This window comes from Odocoileus virginianus, chromosome 17 (assembly GCF_023699985.2).
Source record: "Odocoileus virginianus isolate 20LAN1187 ecotype Illinois chromosome 17, Ovbor_1.2, whole genome shotgun sequence".
NCBI lineage: Eukaryota > Metazoa > Chordata > Mammalia > Artiodactyla > Cervidae > Odocoileus > Odocoileus virginianus.
Window position 1 is genome coordinate 25,981,483 of NC_069690.1, and position 10,190 is coordinate 25,991,672.

General features: G+C 45.2%; 1 pseudogene; it reads right to left on the reverse strand.

The window, feature by feature from the left end:
• Window positions 1-8,394: 8,394 nt before the first annotated feature.
• On the reverse strand, window positions 8,395-8,813 carry LOC110121821 (small ribosomal subunit protein bS16m pseudogene; annotated as a pseudogene).
• Window positions 8,814-10,190: the final 1,377 nt, after the last annotated feature.

The window sequence follows — 10,190 nt, forward strand, 5'->3', positions numbered from 1 at the left end:
CAGTATGCCAAGGGGCTTCCCTGATGGCTCAGCAGTAAAGAATCTGCCTACAGTGCAAGAGACTTGGGTTCAATTCCTGGGTTTGGAAGATTACCTGGAGAAGGAAATACCCACTCCAGTATTCTTGCCTGGGAAATCCCATGGACAGAGGAGCCTGATGGGCTACAGTCCATGGTGTCACAAGAGAGTTGGACACGACTTAGCGACTATACACAAACACACACACGACAGTATGCCAAACACTGTGTTAGGTAGTCTACAGCGACTCCAGAATTAAATAAGACTTGGTCCTGGCCTGGAGAGTAGGGGTCTGGGGAGAGAAACAGACATATAAAATGCTTTCATAGGGATCTCCTAGGATGTGCGAGGAACTTGAACAAATGACTAGTCTTTACTTTTCAGTTTCCCCATCTGCAAAATGGGCAGGTTACCCCTACTCAGGGTTGCTGAGAGGGTTTGATGGAATCGCATAGGTTGGATGTGTGGCATAAAGAAAGTGCTCCATGTACCAGAGATGTTGCTTTTGTTGATGTCATTAGCCTTGTGTGTAATCCTTGAAATATTGAAGGAAGGGTGTGTGATGTGACTGAACTGAGGGCAGGCTGAGATGGAATGAGACCAGACTGGGGAGGCTCCTTGTGCCATGAGGTGAGAGGCCTTGTATGTCCTCCTGGGGAGTTGGAACTTGATACGGTTAGCAGAGGAACTTCTGTGTTTCTTTCCTGTTTGATTGTGATAAAATACACATAACAAAATTTACCATCTTAAATGTTTGTTTTTTTTTTTTTGCCTCACCACATAGTTTGTAGAATGTTAGTTCCCTGATTAGAGATCAAACCTGTCTTAACCATTGAACCACCATGGAAGTCTCCCATCCTAACCATTTTTTTTTTTAAGATTTATTATTTATTTATTTTGGGTCGTGCTGAGTCTTCGATGTAATGCCAGGACTTTTCTAGTTCTAGCAAGCAGGAGCTACTCCTTAGTTCCAATGCACAGGCTTCTTATTGCGCTGGCTTCTCTTGTTTCAGAGTTCGGGCTCTATTTGTGTGGGCTTCAGTAGTTTCCGTGCAGGGGCTTAGTTACCCCAGAGCATGTAGGATCTTCCTGGAATAGGGATCGAACCCATGTCCCCTGTATTAGCAGGCAGACTCTTATCCACTGGGCCACCAGGGAAGCCCCCATCGTAATCATTTCTAAGTGTCCTGTTTAGTGACAGTAGACTTTTCACAGTGTTACAGAACCATCCAGCTCCAGAACTCTTCTTGTAAAACCAAAACTCTGTACCAACTAAATAATAACTCCCTGCTCCCCTCCCCCTTCTTTCCTTGTTTCTGTCTCTACAAAGACGCATCTTGTTGGAAACCCAAGCAGCTGAGTCCCTGGGATTTGGTTGGGAGGGGGAAGGAAATCACTGGACACAGACCTCAGGACAGGCTCTGGGTATGGGTGAAGGGAGATGGGAGCTCTTAATCCCTTCCTCCTCTCTGGAGATGCTGGAGGGAGGCCTGAGTTCCAGGGAGAGGTTGAAGGTTGTAATGGCTCTTTGCCCCCGCACCCTTCCTCAGCTTGTTTCCCTGTGAGCACTAGTGCTGCATGGAGTCGAGGGTTCTTCCCCCTCCAACTCCCAACCCTCCTCATGCTGACCCTCACCTTGACGAGAAGGTGTGGAAGGGCAACATTATCTAAACGTATAGAAGACACTCATCCTTTCTTTTTCAAGTGACCTTGGGGTTCAGGCAGGGCAGAGACTGAACCAACAGTCTTGAAGCCACCCCTGGGCCTGTGTTTACCAAGCTGTGTGTGTTGAGGGTAAGATCCAGGCTCATCTCTCTGGATTGAGGCTAGCCCATTACTCTGCTCCTTATCTGATGAATGGGGCTTCTCTGTTGATCAGAAGATAACGAATCTGCCTGCAATGCTGAAGATCCAGGTTTGATCCCTGGGTCAGGAAGATCCCCTCAAGAAGGGAATGGCAACCTACTCCAGGATTCTTGCCTGGGAGAATTCCATGGACAGAGGAGCCTGGCAGGCTACAGTCCATGGGGTTGCAAAGAGTCAGACATGACTGAGCAAATAACACTTTGAGCACTGTCTGATGAAGGAAAAGGCAAGTTGCTTCTCTAGGGTTTCACATAGAAAGAGCTATTCCATGTTTAAGCCCAGTTCAGCAACCAAGGGGCTTCCCTGGTGGCTCAGTGGTAAAGCATCTGGTTGCAATGCAGCAAACTCGGGTTCAATTGCTGAGTTGGGAAGATACCTTGGAGGAGGAAATGGCAACCCACTCTGGTATTCTTGACTGGAGAATCCCATGCACAGAGGAGCCTGATGGGCTACAGTTCATGGGGTCGAAAAGAGTCAGATATGACTAAGCACACATGAAGGGCGGGGGAGCAACCAGGCTTTATCCTGGGTAGCTCTGTGGGTTGCTTGGATATGGGGGATATATACAAAGTGTAAGACAGGGACTTTCCTGGTGATCCAGCAGCTAAGACTTCATGCTCCCCATGCAGAGGGCCTGGGTTTGGTCCCTGCTCAGGGAATTGGATCCCACATGCTGCAACTAAGAGTTCGTAGGCCCCAACTCAGGATCCCAGATGTGGCAGCTAAAAAGATCCTGCATGCTGCAACTCAGACCCGGTGCAGCCAAATTTAAAAAAAAAAAAAAATGGAGGAGGAAATGGCACCCCACTCCAGTAGTCTTGCCAGGATAATCCCATGGACCGAGGAACCTGGCAGGCTACCATCCATGGGGTCACAAAGACTCAGACACAACTGAGCAACTGAGCGCACACACACATACACACCTGAAACTAATTTGATGTTGTATGTCATTATACTATAATAATAAATGCATAAATAAATAATTTACATAAACATGGAAAAAAAGTTGTAGCTTGACCATTTAAACTGATTTAATGACCCACTTAATGGGCTGCAATTCACTTTGAATGTTGTAGGTATTTGCTATCATTTTAGATAATGCTGGTGGGAATAGTTGTAGTGATCCATGAAAGTCCAGGATTGTTCATTCTCTGACTCTCATCACTCCCAGAGTGCCACAGCCAACCTCTCTCCCAGTCCTTGGCCTTCTCTGCCTTCTCTTATGCTCATGTTCATCTGTATGACCTGTCTTTGAAGGGATCTCTTTGCCTGAATTCTCTGTAGACCTTGAAAGGGATACATGATGTATATTGGTTAAATGAATGTTTGAAGGAAAAACAAAGTCTAAAGCAAAGGCCTGTTCTGAAAGAACTTACAGCCTGGTTGCAAAGATAAAATAGAAGAGTTTTCAGCACAGTTGCTGAAGACAAAAACCTAGGCAACTAGCCATGATTCCTGTCTCTATCACCTCCATTGCTCACGACAGACCCTGAACTTCTGTCTCCGCCTGTAAAACTGCTGGCTTGGGCCAGGCCATCCATATTTCCCACCTGGACTGCTACAAAGCCATGCTGCCTGGTCTCCTTGCTTCCCATGATGAGCTCTCACACAGTGGCCATGGTGATTTTCGTTACATTTAACCCTGTCGATTCCCTGCTTAAAATTCTAGAATTGTTTCTGTGATGGTTGGATTAAAATCCAAACTGCTCCCTTTAGCTTACAAGGACCGTTAGGACTTGGCCTCTGCCTACCTCTCAGATCTCTTGCTGTCCCAGTCTTGCCTTTTTCCCTCATGGAAGGCCAGCCTTTGCACTCACCCCTTCCTCCTCCTAGGATGCTCTTCCCCTACAGGTCCCCATGGCTCCTTTGTGTTACTTTGGGTCATTAAAAATTACCTCCTCAGTAAGACCTCCCCTGAACACTCAGGCACTCTCTGGCACATCACACTGTCTTTTTTTTCTGCATAATATTAACATTATTTAATTTTTAAAATTAATTTAATTAATGTATTTATTTATTCTTGGCTGTACTGGGTCTTCACTGTTTTGCAGGCTTCTCTCTAGCTGTGGTGAGCAGGAGTTACTCTTCGGCGCAATATGCAAGCTTCTCATTGCAGTGGTTTCTCTCGTTGTGGGGCACGGGCTCTAGGGCCTGCAAGCTTCCGTAGTTGCTGCACATAAGATCAGTCATTGTGGCTCTCGGGCTTTAGAGCACAGGCTCGATAGTTGTGGTACATGGGCTTAGTCGCTCCTTGGCATGTGGGATCTTCCAAGACCAGGGATCAAACCCATGTCTCCTACAGTGGCAGGCAGATTCTTTACCCCTGAACCACCAGGGAAGCCCTGTTTAATATTTTTATTGAAAATACTTATTTTATTCCTGCTCTAAAAGGGTGAACATCTTTTAGGTATTGCCCCACTGCTGATTTTTTTTTAATGAATTTTTCTTGGAGTATAGTTGATTTACCATGTTGCATTAATTTCTGCTGTACAACAAAATGAATCAGTTATACTCTTTAGATTCTTTTCCCATATAGGTCATTACAGAATACTGAGTAGAGTTCCCTGTGCTTTACAGTAGGTCCTCATTAGCTATCTATTCTTTATATAGTAGTGTGTACATGTCAATCCCAATCTCTCAGTTTTTCCCTCCTCCCTCCAACATTTATTTAATTTGTTTGTTTGTTTTTGCTGTTTATTAGAATGGGAGCCCCAGGAGCATAGGGACGAGAACAGCGCCTGGCTCTAAACAAATGTTCATCAGATACGCATTGAATAAATGAATAGGAGTTGGGGCTGGACTGTGAAGGGTGGGCAGTCTTCCAGGACTCGGAAAGAAAATGGACAAAGGTATAACGTCAGGAGTAAGCACAGCCTGTCCCAGGAATGGCCAACTCAGCTTCAGCGGAGGGCTAGTTGGCGCCTAGAGGCAAAGGAAGTTGGGGATACAGACTGGGTCTAGATTGAGAAGCACCCTGAAAGTTAGACTAGGAATCAGAACTGGATCCTGCAAGGTCACAGGAAGCCATTTGAAGCCCTTTGAGCTGAGGGGTGGCCTAATTAAAACTGTCTTTTGAGAAAATTAATCCAGAGTCTGTTGCAGAAGGGATTGAAGTAAGACCAGCTGCCTAATTTGTAGGACCCAGTGCAAAATGAAAATGTGGAATCCCTTATTCAAAAAGGGGAAAGGACTTCCCTGGTGGTCCAGTGGCTAAGACACTATACTCACTGTGCAGGGGGCCTGGGTTCTATCCGTTGTCAGGGAATCAGATCCCACATGCCACAAGTATAGGTCCTACATGCCTCCTCCAAGGACCTCCTGATAAGAATCCCAAGTGCCACAACTGAGACCCGGCACAGTCAAATAAATAAATATTTTTGAAAAAAGGCTGGAAAAAACTGGTGTTCCATTTAGTAAACTGGAGAATTCCATAGATAGAGGAGCTTGGCAGGCTATAGTCCATGGGGTTGCAAAGAGTCAGACATGACTGAGCCACTAACACTTTCACTTTTCACAAGGTACTAAAATATAAAGTGCTTTCCTTTTTTCCACTATTCTTCTCATGACTTTTCATGGTGTTTTTAATTCATTTAATGTTATTTTAAATAGAGAAAATAGCATTTTTAAACTTTCAGCTTACTGATGACCGAAACGAAAACAGAATTGTGGGTTGCCCCAATTTTCCCTCTCTGTCATCATTGCCAGAAGTGGTTGGCTAAAGCAGTGAATTAATGTGACTGGGAATGGATATGGTAGGATGCCTCCCATCACCCATGTCTCCTAGAAGACCATTGCCTTCTTTCTGGATTCAAAGCAAGTTCTGTTTCAAACCGAACAGTAGCCTCTCAGCTGTCAGCCCCTACACTTATTCAGGTGTAGACATGACATGCTTATCTTGTACTCACTTTGAATCTCGCTGAACTCCCATGCATGGTGGGTCCATCAGAGTTCTGTGCTGACTCTTTGTGACCCCATGGACTATACAGTCCATGGAATTCTCCAGGCCAGAATACTGGAGTGGGTAGCCTTTTCTCCAGGGGATCTTCCCAACCCAGGGATCGAACCCAGGTCTCCTGCATTGCAGGTGAATTCTTTACTAGCTGAGCCACAAGGGAAGCCCTCTGTGTTCATGGAGCATCCCAAATGGCATGTCAGGCTTATCTCCTCTACTCACACATATGGTCCATTGTTCCATTGGACAAAGCACAAGTTCAAAGGTAAAACTATTAAGAAATCCAAGATGGTGGCCACAGAGCACAAGACCAAGCACAAGGCAGTTCTGAGCCTGGGCCTTTGAAATGGGAGGGAAGGGGGCAGGACACACACTTTAAAAGAACAACATAAAAAAATAAATAAATAATTAAAAGAATGACATAGTTCAAGGACATGATGTAACTAATTAGAACAAAATAAGCCCAAGATGGCTGACTTCCACTAGCCTCAGAATGAGGCTCAGAATGAGCACTTCCTTGAGCCTCAGAATGAAAGTGTTAGTCTCTCAGTCATGTCCAACTCTTTGTGATCCCACGGACGTAGTCCTCCAGGCTCTAATGTCCATGGAATTCACTAGGCAAGAATACTGGAGTGGGTAGCCATTTCCTTCCTCGAGGGATCGTCCCAACCCAGGGATCGAACCTGGGTCTCCTGCATTGCAGGAGGATTCTTTACTGTTGAACAACCAGCACAGAGCCTCAGTGTATGCTCACTGTAATACATCAGCAAGGTAAGTGACACACCCACCACTACCATGACCTTTCTGAGGACAACCATCAAAGATTAAAAACTGGGCAGTGGCCCAGTTCCTGGAAATCCCCACCCCTTCCCCTGAAATAGAATAATCCTCCCACTCATTAGCCTATGAAATTACCCAGCCCACAAAACATCAGTCAATTCACTTCAGTCGCTCAGTTGTGTCCAGCTCTATGCGACCCCATGGACTGCAGCACGCCAGGCCTCGCTGTCCATTACCAACTCCTGGAGTTTACTCAAACTCATGTCCATTGAGTCGGTGATGCCATCCAACCATCTCATCCTCTGTCATCCCCTTCTCCTCCTGCCCTCAATCTTTCCCAGCATCAGGGTCCTTTCCAATGAGTCAGCTCTTCATATCAGGTGGCCAAAGTATTGGAGTTTCAGCTTCAGCATCAGTCCTTCCAATGAACACTCAGGACTGATCTCCTTTAGGATGGACTGGTTGGATCTCCTTGCAGTCCAAGGGACTCTCAAGAGTCTTTTCCAACATCACAGTTCAAAAGCATCAGTTCTTCGGTGCTCAGCCTTCTTCACCATCCAATTCTCACATCCATACATGAACTGGAAAAACTATAGCCTTGACTAGATGGACCTTTGTTGGCAAAGTAATGTCTCTGCTTTTTAATATGCTGTCTAGGTTTGCCATACCTTTTCTTTCAGGAGCAAGCATCTTTTAATTTCATGGCTGCACTCACCATCTGCAGTGATTTTGGAGCCCAAGAAAATAAAGTATCTCGCTGTTTGCATTGTTTCCCCATCTATTTGCCAAGAAGTAGAGATCTCCTCAAGAAAATTAGAGATAACAAGGGAACATTTCATGCAAAGATGAGCACAATAAAGGACAGAAATGGTATGGACCTAACAGAAGCAGAAGATATTAAGAAGAGGTGGCAAGAATACACAGAAGAACTGTACAAAAAAGATCTTCATGACCCAGATAATCAAGATGGTGTGATCACTCACCTAGAGCCAGACATCCTGGAATGTGAGGTCAAGTGGGCCTTAGAAAGCATCACTACAAACAAAGCTAGTGGAGGTGATGGAATTCCAGTGGACCTATTTCAAATCCTAAAAGATGATGCTGTGAAAGTGCTGCACTCAATATTCCAGCAAATTTGGAAAACTCAGCAATGGCCACAGGACTGGAAAAGGTCAGTTTTCATTCCAATCCCTAAGAAAGGCAATACCAAATAATGCTCAAACTACCGCACAATTGCACTCATCTCATATGCTAGTAAAGTAATGCTCAAAATTCTCCAAGCCAGGCTTCAGCAATACGTGAACCGTGAACTTCCAGATATTCAAGCTGGTTTTAGAAAAGGCAGAGGAACCAGAGATCAAATTGCCAACATCCACTGGATCATCAAAAAAGCAAGAGAGTTCCAGAAAAACATCTATTTCTGCTTTATTGACTATGCCAAAGCCTTTGACTGTGTGGATCACAATAAACTGTGGAAAATTCTAAAAAGATGGGAATACCAGACCACCTGACCTGCCTCTTGAGAAACCTGTATGCAGGTCAGGAAGCAACAGTTAGAACTGGACATGGAACAACAGACTGGTTCCAAATTGGGAAAGGAGTACGTGAAGGCTGTATATTGTCACCCTGCTTATTTAACATTTTTTTTAACTTAAAAAAATTCCATTTATTGATCTCTAAATATAATAAAACTAAGAGTTCTGCACAAATATTTTAGGAGGACTTCAAGTTTGTTCCCACTGCTATGTTCACTGAACTCAGTTCTCTTTTGTTTCTGTAGCCTCTGTATCTGTTTTCTGAGCTGCTAAGAGGACTTCTTGTGCCTGTTTCCATCGCAGCCTCTCAGCATTTGTGATCACTATCGGTGCAGAGGGAAAAAGCCAGAAAGACCCAGAAGTTCTTCCACAGGCTTTGTAATGTGGGCTCCACAGCCAATCCAATGCTGGATCCGGTCCAGGTTGAGAGCAACGAGTTTCTCTCCATGACTGTTGGGCATTGGATCATAGGAGCCCAGCTGCTCTACAAAACGGCCATCCCTGGGACACTTGTGAGCAGCCACAATGTGGTAGAAAGGCCTGTTGGTACAGCCACTGAGCGCAAGGCGGATGGTTAAGTGGTCTCCATGGTAGGCCTTGCAAAGGACAGTAGTAAGCTGGACCATGGTGTAGCCGTGGGCCCTGGGGCCTGTGCGCCAGTTGTGACGCTTCGGAGCTTCCCGGAGCCGGAGCAAACGGCTCTATGGCCTCCGGCTGCGCAGACAACCCACCAGAAAGCTCAACGCTGAAGAACCGCGGACTTCAATCCTCCCCCACCCCAGCCCAGGCTTTATTTAACTTATATACAGAGTACATCATGAGAAATGCTGCGCTGGATGAAGCACAAACTGGAATCAAGATTGCTAGGAGAAATAATCGGTAACTTCAGATATGCAGATGACACCATCCTTATGGCAGAAAGTAAAGAAGGACTAAAGAGCCTCTTGATGAAAGTGAAAGAGAAGAATGAAAAAGTTGGCTTAAAGCTCAACTTTCAGAAAACTGAGATCATGGCGTCTGGTCCCATCACTTCATGGCAAATAGATGGGGAAACAGTGGAAACAGTGGCAAACTATTTTTTGGGGCTCTAAAATCACTGCAGATGATGAGTGCAGCCATGAAATTAAAAGACGCTTACTCCTTGGAAGGAAAGTTATGACCAAACTAGACAGCATATTAAAAAGCAGAGACATTACTTTGCCAACAAAGGTCCATCTAGTCAAGGCTATGATTTTTCCAGTTCATGTATGGATGTGAGAGTTGGACTATAAAGAAAGCTGAGCACCGAAGGATTGATGCTTTGAAGTGTGGTGTTGGAAAAGACTCTTGAGAGTCCCTTGGACTGCAAGGAGATCCAACCAGTCCATCCTAAAGGAGATCAGTCCTGAGTGTTCATTGGAAGGATTGGTGCTGAAGTTGAAACTCCAATACTTTGGCCACCTGATATGAAGAGCTCACTCATTGGAAAGGACCCTGATGCTGGGAAAGATTGAGGGCAGAAGGGGATGACAGAGGATGAGATGGTTGGATGGCATCACCGATTCGATGGACATGAGTGAGTAAACTCCAGGAGTTGGTAATGGACAGGGAGGCCTGGAGTGTTGTAGTCCATGGGGTCACACAGAGTTGGACACAACTGAGCGACTGAACTGAACTGAACTGATGGGACCAGATGCTATGATCTTAGTTTTCTGAATGCTGAGTTTTAAAACTTTTTCACTCTCCTCTTTCACTTTCATCAAGAGACTCTTAAGTTCTTCACTTTCTGCCATAAGGGTGGTGTCATCTGCATATCTCAGGTTACTGATATTTCTCCCACCAGTCTTGATTCCAGCTTGTGCTTCATCCAGCTTGGCATTTCGCATGATGTACTCTGCGTTTAAGTTAAATGAGCGGGGTGACAATATACAGCCTTGACGTACTTCTTTCCCAATTTGGAACCAGTCTGTTGTTTCATGTCCAGTTCTAACTGTTATTTCTTGACCTGCATACAGATTTCTCAGGAGGCAGGTCAGGTGGTCTGGTATTCCCATCTGTTT